Source organism: Hemicordylus capensis, chromosome 13 (genome assembly GCF_027244095.1).
Source record: "Hemicordylus capensis ecotype Gifberg chromosome 13, rHemCap1.1.pri, whole genome shotgun sequence".
NCBI lineage: Eukaryota > Metazoa > Chordata > Lepidosauria > Squamata > Cordylidae > Hemicordylus > Hemicordylus capensis.
The window spans coordinates 12972917-12988805 of NC_069669.1; the positions used below are offsets into that span (position 1 = coordinate 12972917).

Consider the following 15889-nt stretch of genomic DNA (forward strand, 5'->3'; position numbering starts at 1 on the left):
AGATGCCGCTGTAAGCCTACAGGCAGGAGTTGAGGGCATGCCCTCTCTCCTGCCCTTACTCCCCTGCAACTGTACTCAGAGGCATCCTGCCTTTGAGGTTGGAGGTGGCCTAGTAGCCATTGATAGACCTCTCCTCCATGAAGTTATCCAAACCCCTCTTAAAGCCATCCACCTAAGGGTGAACACCACAAAGGGGCATGATGACTGGAGTCACAGAGGCAGCCAGCATGGGGTAAGGGGAGTGTGAATAGATTGTTCATTTACTGACCCCTGCCCCACCCACACCAGCCACCACTGGTCCTTCCTAGGTTCCTTTTGACCTGGATAGACTGCCCAATACTCACATCCGAATTTGGCCATAGTGAATAGGATCCAGTTATGCCCTCATTTGATTTCCCACATTTCCTGGTTTTTAAATTCTTAAGAATCCTGTAATATCCTTGATTGAATACGTTTCTCCTATCATTTAGACTGACTCTGTCACTTCATAGATGGAGGGAAATACGGAGTATCAGAGAAAGGTTATGTTTCAAGTGTCAGAAAGCCTTCTACCGCGAACAGGTTGTTGGGAGAAAGAAAGAATGATAAATCAAAAGGCATCTAACACCATGTATGAAATACCTGTAACAATAGCTTCTCATCCCCCTCTCGAGCCACTGATAGAGTATGATTTGTAATCCGAGTATGAAAAAGGTATACCTTTCATTTGAAGCCAGCCTGGCAGACGGAAAAAGATAACAAGAGAAAGAATATTCAATTTGAAGATGCCTTCAAGGAAAGCCGTCAAAAGAGCCCACCAAAAGATTTATCAGTGTTGAACTACAGATTCAATAACATCTTTGACACCTTTAGATAAGAAATATAATATTTTATGATTCAGAGGGCCAAAGGCTCAGCTTAAGAGTATAGCCTAAGCAGATTTGACTGAGGATCACATTCCGAATAAAAATTGGGTCTCAAACAACCATCCATTGAAATATGGCTCATTTGAGGCTACCCCAAGATTTGGAATATTTGCCTCAGGTAAAATGGCATACATAAGATGCCCCATCTCTCTCTCTCTCTCTCTCTCTCTCTCTCTCACACACACACACACACACACACACACACACACACACACACACACACACACACACCTATTGCCCATTCTCTTTGTGATTCAGTTTTTCTATTTGCCATTAAATCAGTCTTACTGTGAATTTGGTTGTAAATGCCATCTGCAGTTCAGAAATGAAGAATCCACCTTCCATGTCCCACGGGCTTTATTGCATCTGTGCATGAAAGGCATACCTCCACAGGCATAATCACCCCTATTCTTAAGATGAAGTCAATGGAATGCATGCAAGATCAGGATGGTCTGAAGTTCTTAGGCATTACCATGTCATGGAAAGCTACTGTTACCATTTAATGCATTGCCACTGGAAAAGAAGGAAGTGTGGATGCATCTGTGAGAGGAAGCTCATGCCCTGACAACTGGGTGTTGTTTCAAAAAGGGACCTTGGCCAGACTATGGGGAGAAGAGAAAGAGTGAGAGGAAAATAATAGGGATGGGCACGAATCAAAAATTGCAATTTGTTTCACATTCGAATCAAAACCTGCCATTTTGATTCGAACACACATGCAATCTGCTCGAAACAAGCCAGTTTCAAGTTGAAACTTTTCACACAGCCCTAGACAAAAGGATGCAGACAGCTGAGGATATTCTTTTGTCATCTACCTGCTGATGGAAGTGGGCGGTGTGTGACCTGAAATCACGTTGGCCTGCCTGGTGATGGCGGGGGCCAGCTCTGTTAGCGTGCCCGGCGATGGTGTGAGAGGCTCCGTTGGTGTGCCTGGTGATGGCACGAGGGGCCCTGTCTCTCTGGCATTCTGCAACAGAGCAGCTCAGCAAAACTTCCAATTGGAATGCTGGGAATGGGGCAGAGCTGCGTGGTGGCAGAGTGCCCTTCGGATGGAACCTCCCATGCCTTTGCCAGTGCAGCTTCAGGACGGATGGAATCTGTGCATGCCACCTGCTGCATGCTACTCGCTTCCATCGGTGGGTGGTTGTACATATATAAGGTGCCGCAGGGGCGTAGCCAACATTGGGTGAATGGGTTCAAAGAACCCGGGCTGCCTCCAATCAGGGGCCATGCCTAGCAGCCCTGACATGCCCCCAGCCTCTGACATCAGACGCGAGGGTGGGGGTTTAGTGCGGCCCCCGTTCGGGAGCTAAATGGCTGCTGCGTTAAATGGTGCGGTCAGGAGCAGCTCTTCCCTGCCTTTAAGGACTATAGATTGTGTGCCTTGCTGCGCGTGCATAGAATGTAATGCATGAAATGAATGCATGCATATACAGGTCAACAATCTGTGTATATGTGTACAATATATAGATTAGGACACCTGAGAAGGAGACTGGACTACTGAAAAATCCAGACCAGACTCGTAAACTTGGCCACGCTAAATGCAAAGTCGACCTAAACGTAATGTCCTGATTTTCAAAAAAGCACCACTAGGTCCTCTCTTCCCGCACTGGAGAAAATCTGGCGCCTACTTTTCTGGGGTTGGTTGGTTGTTGTTGTTGTTTTTTATGTCACTTGATTTATTTGACTTAAGTTCAAGCTACAGTATAAATCTCTTTAATGTTGCTTCAGCACTACAGCTGGAACCCACGGGTGCATGTTCTCCATGGCTGCTCTCTGACGGTTGTGTGTTTATTATGCACAGCAATTAAACATCTCTCCCCCCCACCCCCACTTTTCTTCCTAGACAAATTAGAGCCAAGCATGTTTGTGATTTGGCTGGCAGACGTACAAATCTCGCTGTGTGGAGCTCATGGTGTTTTCTAATTTTTCTGTGTCACAACGGAAGCCATATGAGGAGGGCCATTTCATTTTCCTATCAAAGCTGGTAATGATTTCTTCATGATTAAGTGGAAATCAGGCCAACTTGGGTAACTCACGCAGAAGTCCCACTCTGCACTGGATTCCAAATGACCAAGGCAAAAACACAGAAGCGTCGCCATCAGAAAGGACTGCCATAAAATTCATGCTAGAGTGCATGACATAAAATAAAGAGAGCTGAGGGAAGGAGTCCAGAGAATCAATTTCCCCAAAAACTACAACCAGCTTTTTTCCCTTCCTTTTCCCCTTGCAGTTTTTTTTTAAAAAAGATGGATGCAGTTGTTGGAGACTATGCAGCTGGGGAAACTACAGGAAGTAGAAGACAAGAGCCCACATGGGTATCTGAAAGGGCAGTTCCCATTGAATTGCAGCCAGATCCCATTGAATTGAATGGAGCATAATGCAAGGAACAGATAGCCACCCCTCCTCCTCCTCTATTGCCACCTTTGACCCCCTGCCTTCGGCTCTTGTAGCCAAAGGCAGAGGAATTGAGCAGCCTGCTGGGCATGTGAAATGTCAGCCAGGAAATAGGAACATAGGAAGCTGCCATATACTGAGTCAGACCCTTGGTCTATATAGCTCAGTATTGTCTTCACAGAATGACAGCAGCTTCTCCAAGGTTGCAGGCAAGAATCTCTCTCAGTTCTATCTTGGAGATGGTGCCAGGGAGGCAACTTGGAACCTAGATGCTCTTCCCAGAGCGGCTTCATCCCCTAAGGGGAATATCTTCCAGTGCTCACAAATCAAGTCTCCCATTCATATGCAACCAGGGCAGACCCTGCTTAGCTATGGGGAGAAGTCATGCTTGCTACCACAAGACCAGTTCTCCTCTCCTATGGAGAGTGAGTGCATATATACTATTTCCTAGCTGAACTTTCACATTCTGGGAACACTGTTTGCTTTCTCTGCTGCCATCTCCGTAAAAACTGGAGGTAGCAGGAGTAGCAACGGTAGTGACAAGGACCGCTGCCACCATCAAAAAAATTTTGTGCTGTGAAAAATAATGGAAGAAGCCTCTGATCACTAGTTCGTTTGTTCATTCACTTTATATACCGCCCTTCCAAAAATAGCTCAGGGCACTTTACATCAAAGTAAAGACAATTAAAGTCAATTAACAATTAAAATCAAAACTATCAAAACAGCAGAAAACTAATTAACAGTTAAAACATATAAAGAGTTAAAAACCCTGGAGAAGCAGGCCAAACATTTGCAGCTGTTTAAAACAATTTACAATAAATTAAAATCCCTGGAAGGCCAGGCCAAACAAATAGGTTTTAAGGGCTCTCCTGAAGGCCAGCAAGGAACTCAGATTACGGATTTCTGCCATGAGTGCATTCCACAGCCCAGGAGAAGCTACAGAAAAGGCCCGGTTCTGAGTCGCCACCAGACGCACCGCTGGTAACTGGAGACGGACCTTCCACTGAGGGAGGCCATCGGTCCATCTAGTTCAGGATTGTCTACATAGATTGGCAACGGCTTTTCTAAGGTTGCAGGCAGGAATCTCTCTCAGTAATATCATGGACGTGCTGCCAGGGAGGCCACCAGGGACCTCAGATCCTCTTCCCAGAGCATTCCCATCCCATGAGGGGGATATCTGACAGTTCTCAGACATGTAGAAGCTATTCCCATGATCCCTGGAAAGTGGGCTAAGGGAGCTTTGGGATCGTGGGAATCACCGGGCTCACAGGCGGTGGATGGCTTGAAAAGGGGTTTAGATAGATTCATGGAGGACAGGTCTATCACTGGCTACTAATCTGGTGGCTGTGGGTCATCTCCAGCCTCAGAGGCACAATGCCTTTCAATTCCAGTTGCAGGGGAGCAAGAGCAGGAGAGAGGGCATGCCTTCATCTCTTGCCTGTGGACTCCCCAGAGGCATCTAGTAGACCACTGTGTGAAACAGCATGCTAGACTAGATGGGCCTTGGGCCTGATCCAGCAGGGCTGTTCTTATGTTTGTATGACCCTGCTTAGCAAAGGGGACAATTCATGCTTGCTACCAGAAGACCAGCTCTTCTCTTCCTAATGTATGCCTTCATGTAAGCATATACCTTATAGCTCATTCCTGGGCATGTTTACTTGGAAGTAAGCAAACCCCCCCCCCCCATTTCAACAGAGCTTACTCCCAAGGAAGCATGCATAGGACTCCAGATATATTGCCTGTCTCTGTGCAGGTTTGTTCAGCTTTAAGTCTCACTGATTTCAGTGGGGCTTAAATATGTGCTGAAGATTGCAGTCACATCACGACTGATAACAGAGGACTCCATTTTCCTCTCGGCATGAAGTGATGGCATACAGCTTCCCCTGCAATGATCACCCTTCTTGTTCTTCTTCTTCTTCTTTTCCACCTCTGTTATAAAAACCTGCAGCAGGGAAGAGACGCTAATCTGCTTTTGGATTAAGACGCTAGTGAGCCATATCCTTTCCCACACAGTAGGCGACCAGCAGTTAAGCTCTTTTTTTTTTTTTTTTTTGGCCTACTGGCCTTTGGGTTGCTTGTGTGAATGCAGAAGAAGTCCAGGCCACCCACTAACCAGAGGTTGCTGGATCCTTCTTTGAAAACCAATACTGGCAAAATGGCGGAGGTATTCCCACTGTGCACAGTGTTGAAAGGGCTGGTCAGTGTATACATTTCCTATCGAGAAAATGCAGCATGGAGGATACAACAGTGAGGAGCAGGGGGGCAGCCTGTCCAGAAGGCAAAATGAGGTTGTCATTTCTCATGAGGCATAAGAACATAAGAACAGCCCTGCTGGATCAGGCTCAAGGAGGCCCATCTAGTCCAGCATCCTGTTCCACACAGTGGCCCACCAGATGCAATTGGGAATCCCACAAGCAAGAGATGAAGGCATGCCCTCTCTCCTGATGTTGCTCCTCTACAACTGGTATTGAGAGGCATCGTGCCTCTGAGGCAGCCATAAGAGAACACTCTGAAGGGTTGATTGAAAAAGCCAAATTCCGTGTATGGGGAGCCGTTGACAAGCCAAGTATCAACCGGAGGAAGAGGAGGAGATAGAAGGACAGGACAGGGAACGCAACTGAAGCAAGGAAACGATGAGTGGCTAGCAGGCCAAGAAGCTCAAGAAAGACAGAGCCATAAAGCTGGGAGTGCTGGAAGAGGAAGGAAAGGAGAAGAAAGAAGGGACTCGAGACCAGCTGGGCAGGGGACTGGAGGAGGTATGGAGGCTTAGGAAGGGGGAAACTGGCTAGTTAACTGTTCCAATGAGAGCTGGTCTTGTGGTAGCAAGCATGAACTGTCCCCTTTGCTAAGCAGGGTTTGCCTGGGTTGCATTTGAATGGGAGACTATATGTGTGAGCACTGTAAGATAGTCCTCGTAGGAGATGGGGACACTCTGGGAAGAGCACTTGAATGCAGAAGGTTCCAAGTTCCCTCCCTGGCAGAGTCATAGGAACCTAGGAAGCTGCCATATACTGTGTCAGACCATAAGTCCATCTAGCTCAGTATTGTCTACCCAGACTGGCAGTGGCTTCTCCAAGGTTGCAGGCAGGAATTTCTCTCAGTCTTATCTTGGAGATGTTGCCAGGGAGGGAACTGGGAACCTTCTGCTCTTCCCAAAGCATCTCCATCCCTTATGGGGAATATCTTCCAGTGCTCATGCATCAAGTCTCCCATTCATATGCAACCAGGGCAGACCCTTCTTAGCTAATGCAATTCAGTGTCCAAATCGGGCACATCCCTTGCACATCCCTTGCACAGCCTCTTTAACATGGAAGGGATCAGGGTGACACCTTCTCCTCCTCTGATCACCACCATTGCTGTAATCCTGGCATTTCCCCCAGCAATGCCCACATGCCAGTGGGACATCTCCCAGCTGCCCCTGTATGACACCGGCACTCACATGACCTCCACGTATTCTCTTATGACCCATAACAAAGGGGGAGCAACTACTTACATTTAGACAACCTCATTGTTTTCTTATTTCTTTCATTATGTGAACTGCTTTGAGAACTTTTTCTGTTGGGAAGCGATATACAAATCGTCTAAATAATTCAAACATTTGTAAAGCCTATTTGAGTATTAAATACAAGAGTGCCTTAATGCAAAGAGGCGTATTATTATTATTATTATTATTATTATTATTATTAATTGTTTACACAGTCAGACAGGTGTTATTGACTGGTTTGTTTTATCCAGACATCGAGTCCTTCCCAAGGACCTGGGATGGCTAGATTTTATTATCAATATTGTTCTTGTTGCTATTATAGATATTGTCGCTGAATATAGGCTGTTCCCAGTAAATCTGCTTTTTGTAATTGGCTGATGGTGATTTCTGTGTCCTCTATGGGGTTGAGGTGCTGTTCAAGGTGTTTTGGAATTGCACCTAGGGCACCAATTACCACTGGGATTATTTTGGTCTTCTTCTGCCACAGCCTTTCAATTTCAGTTTGTAGATCTTTGTATTTTGTTATTTTTTTCTATTTATTTTTCTTCTATTCTGCTATCCCCTGGTATTGCTATGTCGATTATTTTAACTTGTTTGTCTTTCTTCTTGGCTACAGTTATATCTGGTGTATTGTGTGGCATTATTATTATTATTATTATTATTATTATTATTATTATTATTTTGGAAAAGTGCATCACAAACATTCAGTACTCATTTGACTTCCTTCCCCCACCTCTCGGTAAGCAGATGGCTAAAGTGTAATTAAGTTTTTCTCCGATAATGAGAATGGTACCTCTCAGGTAATATTTCAGCAAGCAAGAACTGTTAGGAATCTATTTTTCCAATCTGTGGGGAAGGGCTGGGCCATCTTCAAAATTTTATAGAGCATTGTGTGTCCTGGGGATACTGAATTCCAAAACAAACAAAGAAAAAAGTAATTTATTTATTGGGTTGGAATTTTGTTTAACTTTGCACTCTGATCCAGATCACACTGCTTTCAAAAGGAGGCTGTTCTCTGACAATGGGTTATTTGGAATAGCCTCCTTTGAAGTCCAAGGATGGGACTGCAGTTGCTTTATACAAGAAAGAGGTGGGGGGGACACCCTATGCTGTCTATTTTTACTGAAGTATCTCTGGCTTGGCTTGTCACTGGGATTTCTCTCAGGATGTCTGTTATTCAAATCAGTGGAACTTGGCAAATGTCTTTAAACTTTGTTTAACTTAAATCCTTCTGAATCCTTAAATCCCTCTGATTTTTTCCTCTGAATACATTTTTCTTCCTTCTTGTTCTGCTAGGCAAGTTTACAGATTTACTAATAGCCCTTTGGATTAGTCTCTGGAGAAAACAAGACACACTATTTTCCTGCAATTCTATATCTTTGTTTGGATTTGGGATGGATGACAATGACACAGAAAAAGAATTCTACAGGCAGAAATCCAGAGAAATTTCACTTGTCTTTGTAACTCCTTGAAAATTCTGAGATGTTTCACTTTGGGAAGAATGTACTTTAATTTCACTTTTTAAGGAAAAAAAATCCTTTAGCACTGAGCCTAACTGAAAAGTGGGCAATGGAGACAGACCAGACTAAACTCCTGACCCCATGTAAAGCCAAGACAAAGGGCTCTCCTGCTCTACCATGGGAAGAGAACTGGTCTTGTGGCAGCAGGCATGAATTGTCCCCTTTTCTAAGCAGGGTCGGCCCTGGTTTGAATTTGAATGGGAGACAACATGTGTGAGCACTGTAAGATATTCCTCTTAGGGGATGGGTCTGCTCTGGGAAGAGTATCTTCATGCTTGCATGCAGAAGGTTCCAAATTCCCTGCCTAGCATCTCCAAGATAGGGCTTCAAACCAGGGTCAGTCTGAGTCGTAATATCACCAGTCAGTCAAACAGAGTCCAAATCGTAATCCATAAACAGAGTCCAAATGGTCCAAGGTCAAAACAGAGGCATGGCAAACAGGAACACAGCCAAGTAGTTCAGTGAAGAACAACGTTGATACCAGCACAGCAGCTGTGGCAAAGCTGGCTAATAAAGGCTGAAACCATGTGCTGTTAATCATGGTTCCCCGACTCAGCAGCCTTGCTTGTTAGTCTAGCCATTCTGTTAGTCTAGCCGATTGAGGGTCCATTCCCTCCACCTTTATGTCCAGTTTGGGATTTCACCACAAACTGGAGTTAATGGAGGAAGCTCCTTCAGCAAGTTCCTCCCATCCCCATTGGCTGGTATGAGCTGTCCTGCGCAGACAGTCCCACTCCGTGTCAGTTGTATGTGGGACCCTGTTGCCAGGTCCCTCCCAGACTGGGATTATGATCATCTGAGAGTCTGGGGAGGGGTGGAGGCAAACCGCAGTTCCATTGGACCCACGGTTTGCCATTGTGTCTGAAGGGGCACAACTTCACTATGAGCCACACCACCCACTCAGATCATCTAGAGATGTTCATCTGCTGTTGCCACTGGCTCATCTGGTGGCTACTCAGGGATGGGCCTTCTCTGTTGCCACCCTGAGACTCTGGAATGCACTCCCTGATGAAATTAGAGCCTCCCCATCTCTGACAACTTTTTAAAAGTCGCTAAGGACACGTTTATTCACCCAAGCTTTTGAATTAGACTTTTGCTTTTAAATTATTTTAAGCTTTTCATTTTTAATTTGTTTTATTTTGCCCCAGACAGAAGTTTGAGTCAGGGATGAATAAATAAGCCATTCAGCAGGCTAGGATTATGTGGGGGTGGGGGTGGTAAGGGAATTTTTGTTGTTGTTTGAAAGCTCTCTTCTCCATACAATTGTGACCTTTATTCCTGGGACCTGGGGAACAATGACCTCCTTTGGACACATGCCCTCTTGATCAATCTAACTTTTCAGTGCTGTTACTGCTATTTATGGATGCAAAGATTCCTCTAGGCACAACTCACTAGCTTATCACAGATCAGCAAAAATAAAAATATATAATTCAAGCATGCAAAGGGAACCAAAAGATGTAGGCTCAAGTCAAACCAATGTCAGCTGCTTAAATAACTAAACATCAAGCAAGAATACACATTCTCATCAGATTTGGAGAGACTGCCATTGTGTTGGCTTGGATCAAGGTCAGTTGACTCTGAAAAGGGTTTAACCAAAACTCCTTTTCGCTCCTCATCTTTGTCTTCTTCAGAAATTAGCTGCTTCCTTTTGAATGTCCTCTCAATATATCCATAGATACAGTATGCCTTTGGATTTCAATTGTGCAGCCCTTTGGGGACAGGTTGTGAGCCCTTTGGGGACAGGGATCCATCTAGGTTGGTTGGTTGGTTGAACACATTTGTATACCGCCCAAAATGCAAGTCTCTGGGTGGTTTACAACAAAACAAAAACAGCCAATAAAAAGTTAAAACATTACAACAATTTAAAATTTATAATATTAAAAAACACTCTTAAAACACACACAATTAAAATGACAACTGATTAAAAGCCTGGGTTGACAAATGTGTCACTGCCTTTTAAAAAGTTTTAAGAGATGGGGAGGCTCTTATTTCAGCAGGAAGCATCTTCCAAAGCCTCGAGGCAGCAATGGAGAAGGCCCGGCCCCGAGGTTGGGGTTGGACTATCCCCGAAACCTTCGATGCTAGGCAAAATCAGACCATTTCCAACATCCCTAATCTGACTTTGCAAAGGCCTACCATGCAGCCAATCAGACTGGAGTGTGTGACATGGAGGGCGAGTGAGGGAATGTGAGAGTGAAAGCAATTTCAACCAATAAGAGAAGCATGCCACAAGGAAGGCAGGAATGTGGTCATAGAAAACAGACCATTTTCAGCCGTGCTGAAAATGTTCATGACCACAACAAGAGGAGCAGCCTCAAACCAGCCTGAATGATTTCTCCCCATATTTCTTGCTAGAACTTCCCAATAGTTTCTGCATCGCTTTCTAAGCAGGCATCTTAAACTGCCTTGGCAGAGGCACTGATAACCTTCTTTTGGGGAGCTGCCAAGTGTTTAAACGCCATTTTCCTCTCCTTTGTGGCATTTGTGAGACTCGCTTGTCTTTGTTGTTCTCGTTTCAATGGACTCCAGTAGCTTTTCAACTCCCTCCAGCGTTCCCTTGATTGTATTTACCTTGGTCCCAAAGGAGGCCATAGAAGCTTGAAGGCTATCGATTTTGAAACGGAGAAATGTAGGCTGTTCTTTTATAGAGGCAGCACAAGGAGAAGATGGAGTTGTGTGTGGAATATGAGGTTGCTTCAGCTCTGTGGATGCCTTTGACCCTGTAGAGCCAAGTGTTTAGTTCTAATTTTTGTCGTTGGTTGCCTTTTGTTCCCTCTCTGGTGGGTGACTATAGTGTCATTCAGACAACATGTTGTACAAGTGTACAAATATCTGTACACTTGTACATGTGTTTGTGTGAATGACTGTACCTGGGTTCATTTTTAAAGGGCACCTGGGTCCTGGAACCTGTGTAAAGCAATGTTCCCTACTTCCCTACACAATCATAATCAGGAACACACAATCTGGCTAGGTCCCAGTGTTCCCTCTAACAGGGATTCCCAGATGTTGTTAACTACAACTCCCAGCATCTCCAGCTGCAATGGCCTTTGGTTGGGGATTATGGGAGTCGTAGTCAACAACATCTGGGAATTCCTGTTCGAGAGAACACTGCTTGGTCCTCCATGCTCCAGTGGCTGGTGGCAACAGCAAAAGCTGAGGGTTAGAATTATAGCACTGTTTAAGGAGAATTTGGTAGCACAACTAATGCCAAATTGTGCTTCCAACATTATGATTTTGTAGGCCAGTACAACATCTTGGACTGGACATCAAATCTCATTCTCTCATGGCATGAACATCATGGGCCATTGAATTCCCTCCCTTTTTGGATCTTGCTTGGAACTGCCACACGCATAACACCATAAGGCTTTTCCTTTAATTGAATAATGTCCTTAAACCTTGATTTCTGTCTTATTCCATTAATCTGAATATTCACACGGTCGCATTGGCATGTAATGTGGATCTGCTGTTGAAGGGGCCAGAGGTTCTCCAAGCATTACATGCGAATTCAGCCAACTCCATGTCCATGCAGAGACGTACCTGAGGTTCAGCCTGAACCCTCGGGTTGTAGTGATTTGTCACTGCAACCCAAGGTTGTATGCAACCTACGTTGCATCCGAATGCAGAACTGCAGGCTTTGTCCCCTTCAACTGGATTTGAGGGAGGAAGTTCCTCCCCCAACTCCAGCCGTGATTGGCTGTGCAGGCTGTTCCTTCCTGCAAGAAGGAAGGCCTCACAACCAGTTCCCCCTCCTATCTGCAGTTTCCCCGACTGCAAAAAGGGTGCTCTCCATTACGTCCGAATTCGGATGGGGGAGCAGAACTGCAGGTCCATGTTAAGTGTGAATGCCACTGAAGTTCGTTCGTTCTCTCTCTCTCTCTCTCTCTCTCTCTCTCTCTCTCTCTCTCTCACACACACACACACACACACACACACACACACACACACACACACACCCCTCAGCTGGTCTACAGGCATTTTCATGAAACATTTGCTGGAATTTCTGTATGGGTTTGTGCTCTACAACTCAAAGCCATTAAGCGTAAGGCTCAATTGCTGGAACCTGAAACACAGCAAATGATAGTGGTTCTTTGCTGACCAAACAAATGGACACCCAGCACCCAAGTAATTATATGATGGATGGCAAATCCAGAGGCTTCATACTGTCTGCCAATCAGAGGCACTCATGTTGCACATGATTCTTCCCTTCTGTGCATCTCGGATGGTTATAGCAGCTTCTGAAGGTAGGCGCATGCCCAAGCTTCCTAGTTCAAGCCCCCAAATCTCCGCCTGAGACAATTATCTTCTCAAAGCAGATATAACTCTGTTCAGTCAATCCAACATTTTTTGGATTTAAACTGCTCTTGTCATTTATTAAATGTTGGGCATTAGAGGATTTAGGGGTGGGTTTTTTTTTTTTACAAGAAATGAAATTTCATTTTTGCTTCCAGAAGACTTAGTACTTAAGAGCAAACTGACGGCAAACTATCATCTTTGTTAAATTACTTTTTCAATAGCAGATGATTTATACCTGATTAGCTAATTAAATCAAATCTAAGTGGCTGAAAGTAAATCTATTTTTATCATCCCTGTAAATTAAAAGTTCCGCATCATAAAAAGTCATGACCATCTTGAAAACGACTAGCCAAGTGCTTTTTATAGGCCTGCAGGATTTATTGTCAATTAACGTATTGAACTGAAGAGTCAGCACAACCCTCCACTCGAGATTTTTTCTAAAAAATATTGGATCCTGCTATCAAGCTATTCCATATCACAGTAATGAAATGGAGCTAGCTATTCATATATTGAACAGTTCCTTTAGGTTGGTTTTATATTCCACTATAACAACATTTCTTTTTATTATCCACTCCCATCTTTTATAATGAAGATAAGCACATTTCTTTGTGCCCCCCCCGCCAATCATCAGTTTATCAATTTTTATCAATTTGTCAGTAATGAATATAGTCGCAGTTGTTTTTTTGTTTTAATGGAAGGAAGAAAGAGTTCTGTTCATTAAAAAGTCTTTACTAAAAAAACCCTCTTGTTTCCTATAGCATTAATAAAAAAATAAAATTACATTAATCAAAAAAAGAAAAAGTAATCAGAAAACCAATTAAACATTTCTATTAGCCCTTGTTCATATAACTAGCAATCAACAAGTAATGCACACAAGGTTTCTAGAAAACTTTATTTCCATTTCCATAGAAACTTGATGTTCACATTTCCCTTCCACAGACCCGGGAAATTATTGCTACATTTTCAAGAAATGTTTGCACTTCGCAGAATTAAGCTTCCATTGCACAGGAATCTCATGTTTGATAGCCAATGAAAGTAAATCTAGGTAATTAAAAAAAGAGAGGACAGGTAGGGAGACAGGCCAATTTATTTCCACCCACTCAAGTTGAGTTGTGATCAATGACTGACATTCTGACTAAATTTACTAGAGGAAGGCCTGTTGAAATCTAGTAATGTTCCCATGCTTTGTGCACTCCCTTTGTGGATGAGGAAGCATTTTCTTCTCCCATTGTGTATATAAGCCATTTTGTGCACCTCTCTTGTTGGAAAAATACATAAATATAAACATTCCTAATAACAATAACCACAAGGTAATAAATATTAAAGCCACCTAATGGCACAGCGGGGAAATGACTTGACTAGCAAGCCAGATGTTGCCAGTTCGAATCCCTGTGGGTAAGTTTCCCAGACTATGGGAAACACCTATATTGGGCAGCAGCGATATAGGAAGATGCTGAAAGGCATCCTCTCATACTGCATGGGAGGAGGCAATGCTAAACCCCTCCTGTATTCTACCAATACCAAAAGAGAACCACAGGGCTCTGTGGGTGCCAGGAGTCGGCACCGACTCAATGGCACACTTTACCTTTACTTTAATAAATATTAAATTAGAATGAGTTTCTCTCCCATTTTCAGCTGAATGTCTGTGTGTCCGGCTACCCCACCTGCACCCTAACTGGCTTACCCCGAACCAGAAGGTGGAGGCATGGGCACGGAGGATCCCTGTGGCAAGACAAGTTAAGCCGGTGTCGGTCCCGAACCCGAGAGCAGCAGAGTGGGCATCTGGCCTTGGGTGGCCCAAGAGGTGCCCTCTGATGGCAGGGCAAGCTGACAGAGAGAGGCTGGGACATCTGAGGAGTTGGCCTGGGGGCGGGAGGAGAGGAGGAAAGCGATGGACAGGATGGGGAGGATTTGAAAGGGCAAATCAAGAGTGGGGAAATGGAAAGGATGTTCAGCCTTGGAGGCAGCTTGAAAAAAGTAGCCAGCCAGTGACGAGGGGCAATTGTACGGAGGAGGAGGGCTGTGGTCTCCCGGAGAGGAGACAGCCCCAGGACTTTGTGGGCAAAGAACCCTATTACCAAGGAGGAGGACCCAAGTGTTGCTAACTCCCTCCCCTTGTTCTGAGGCTGAGCATAAGGCACTTTTGCTGAACCCCCAACGGGCTCCTGGCTGGACACTGTTATTGCACATCGAATGTGTTGCATTAGTTTAAACACAGAATATGTTCAGCCCTCAAACAGTCAAGTTTGCTTCCAGAATCTGCTGTAATTCATCTCCATATTACTTCCTGCAATTGAAAGATGGAATTTCTGGTCAAGTAAATGATTGTGCTTGGGTTTTTTTTTTGTTTGTTTTTTTTTTGTTTTTTGTTTTTTAAGGTTTCTATGTTGTAACAAAAAGTTTGCACAAATCTTATGGGTCAGTATCTGTATATGTGAACATGGGAACCTAAGACGTGGCCTTCTACCGAATCAGACCATGAATGGTTTGGGCCCTAGTGGTTATCTGAAGGACTGCCTACTCCCAAGAGTTTCTGCCCGCTTGACCAGAGCCCATCAGAGGGGGCTCTGCTCCACATGCTGACGCTGAGAGAGGCTTGGTTGTGGAATGTCTACTGGAATGTCCAGCCACCTAATGGCGTAGTAATCGTGGTTGGTAGTGAGCTTAAAGTATTTGGATTGGCCAGACCTAGTGCCAGTCATCCTTCTTGCATCACCCTGGCCTTCTGATCATCCTGGAAAACAATACTTTATCCCTGCATTGATTCAGGTTCTGAACTCTACCAACCAACTTTGGGCATTTAGGGGGCATACTCTTAGGGGGAGCCCCCTAATGGCATAGCAGGAAATGACCTGCCTAGAAAGCAGAAGGTTGCTGGTTCGAATCCCCACTGGTATGTTTCCCAGACTATGGAAAAGACCTATATCGGGTAGCAGCGACATAGGAAGATGCTGAAAGGCATCATCTCATATTGTGCGGGAGAAGGCAATGGCAAACCCCTCCTGTTTTACCAAGGAAAAACTACAGGGTTCTGTGGGCTCCAGGAGTCAAAATCGACTTGATGGCACACTTTACTTTTACTTTACTGGAATGTCACCTCAATACTGCCTGAGCAATAATTGTGGAAAGTTCATTGCCATGCCATGGACTAGCCTCATAGAGGATACTGGGCCTTTAATAGTGATAGCATCAACTCACACTTTGCTTCTATAATGTGCAAAGTCAGGGAAACCTCTCAGAAAAGGGAATGAAAAAGTCTCACATTCCTAAATGCAGTGTTTTTCTTTCCTGTT

At 44.5% G+C, this 15889-nt stretch overlaps 1 long non-coding RNA gene across 1 annotated transcript in view; it reads left to right on the forward strand.

Moving 5' to 3' along the window:
- The window catches only part of LOC128336342 (uncharacterized), a 31921-nt gene extending 17562 nt beyond the window's left edge, over window positions 1-14359 (forward strand). The window contains exon 3 of the long non-coding RNA XR_008311922.1: window positions 14232-14359. This is a non-coding gene — a long non-coding RNA (uncharacterized LOC128336342). The remainder of the gene's footprint in view (window positions 1-14231) is intronic.
- The last annotated feature ends 1530 nt before the right edge of the window (window positions 14360-15889 follow it).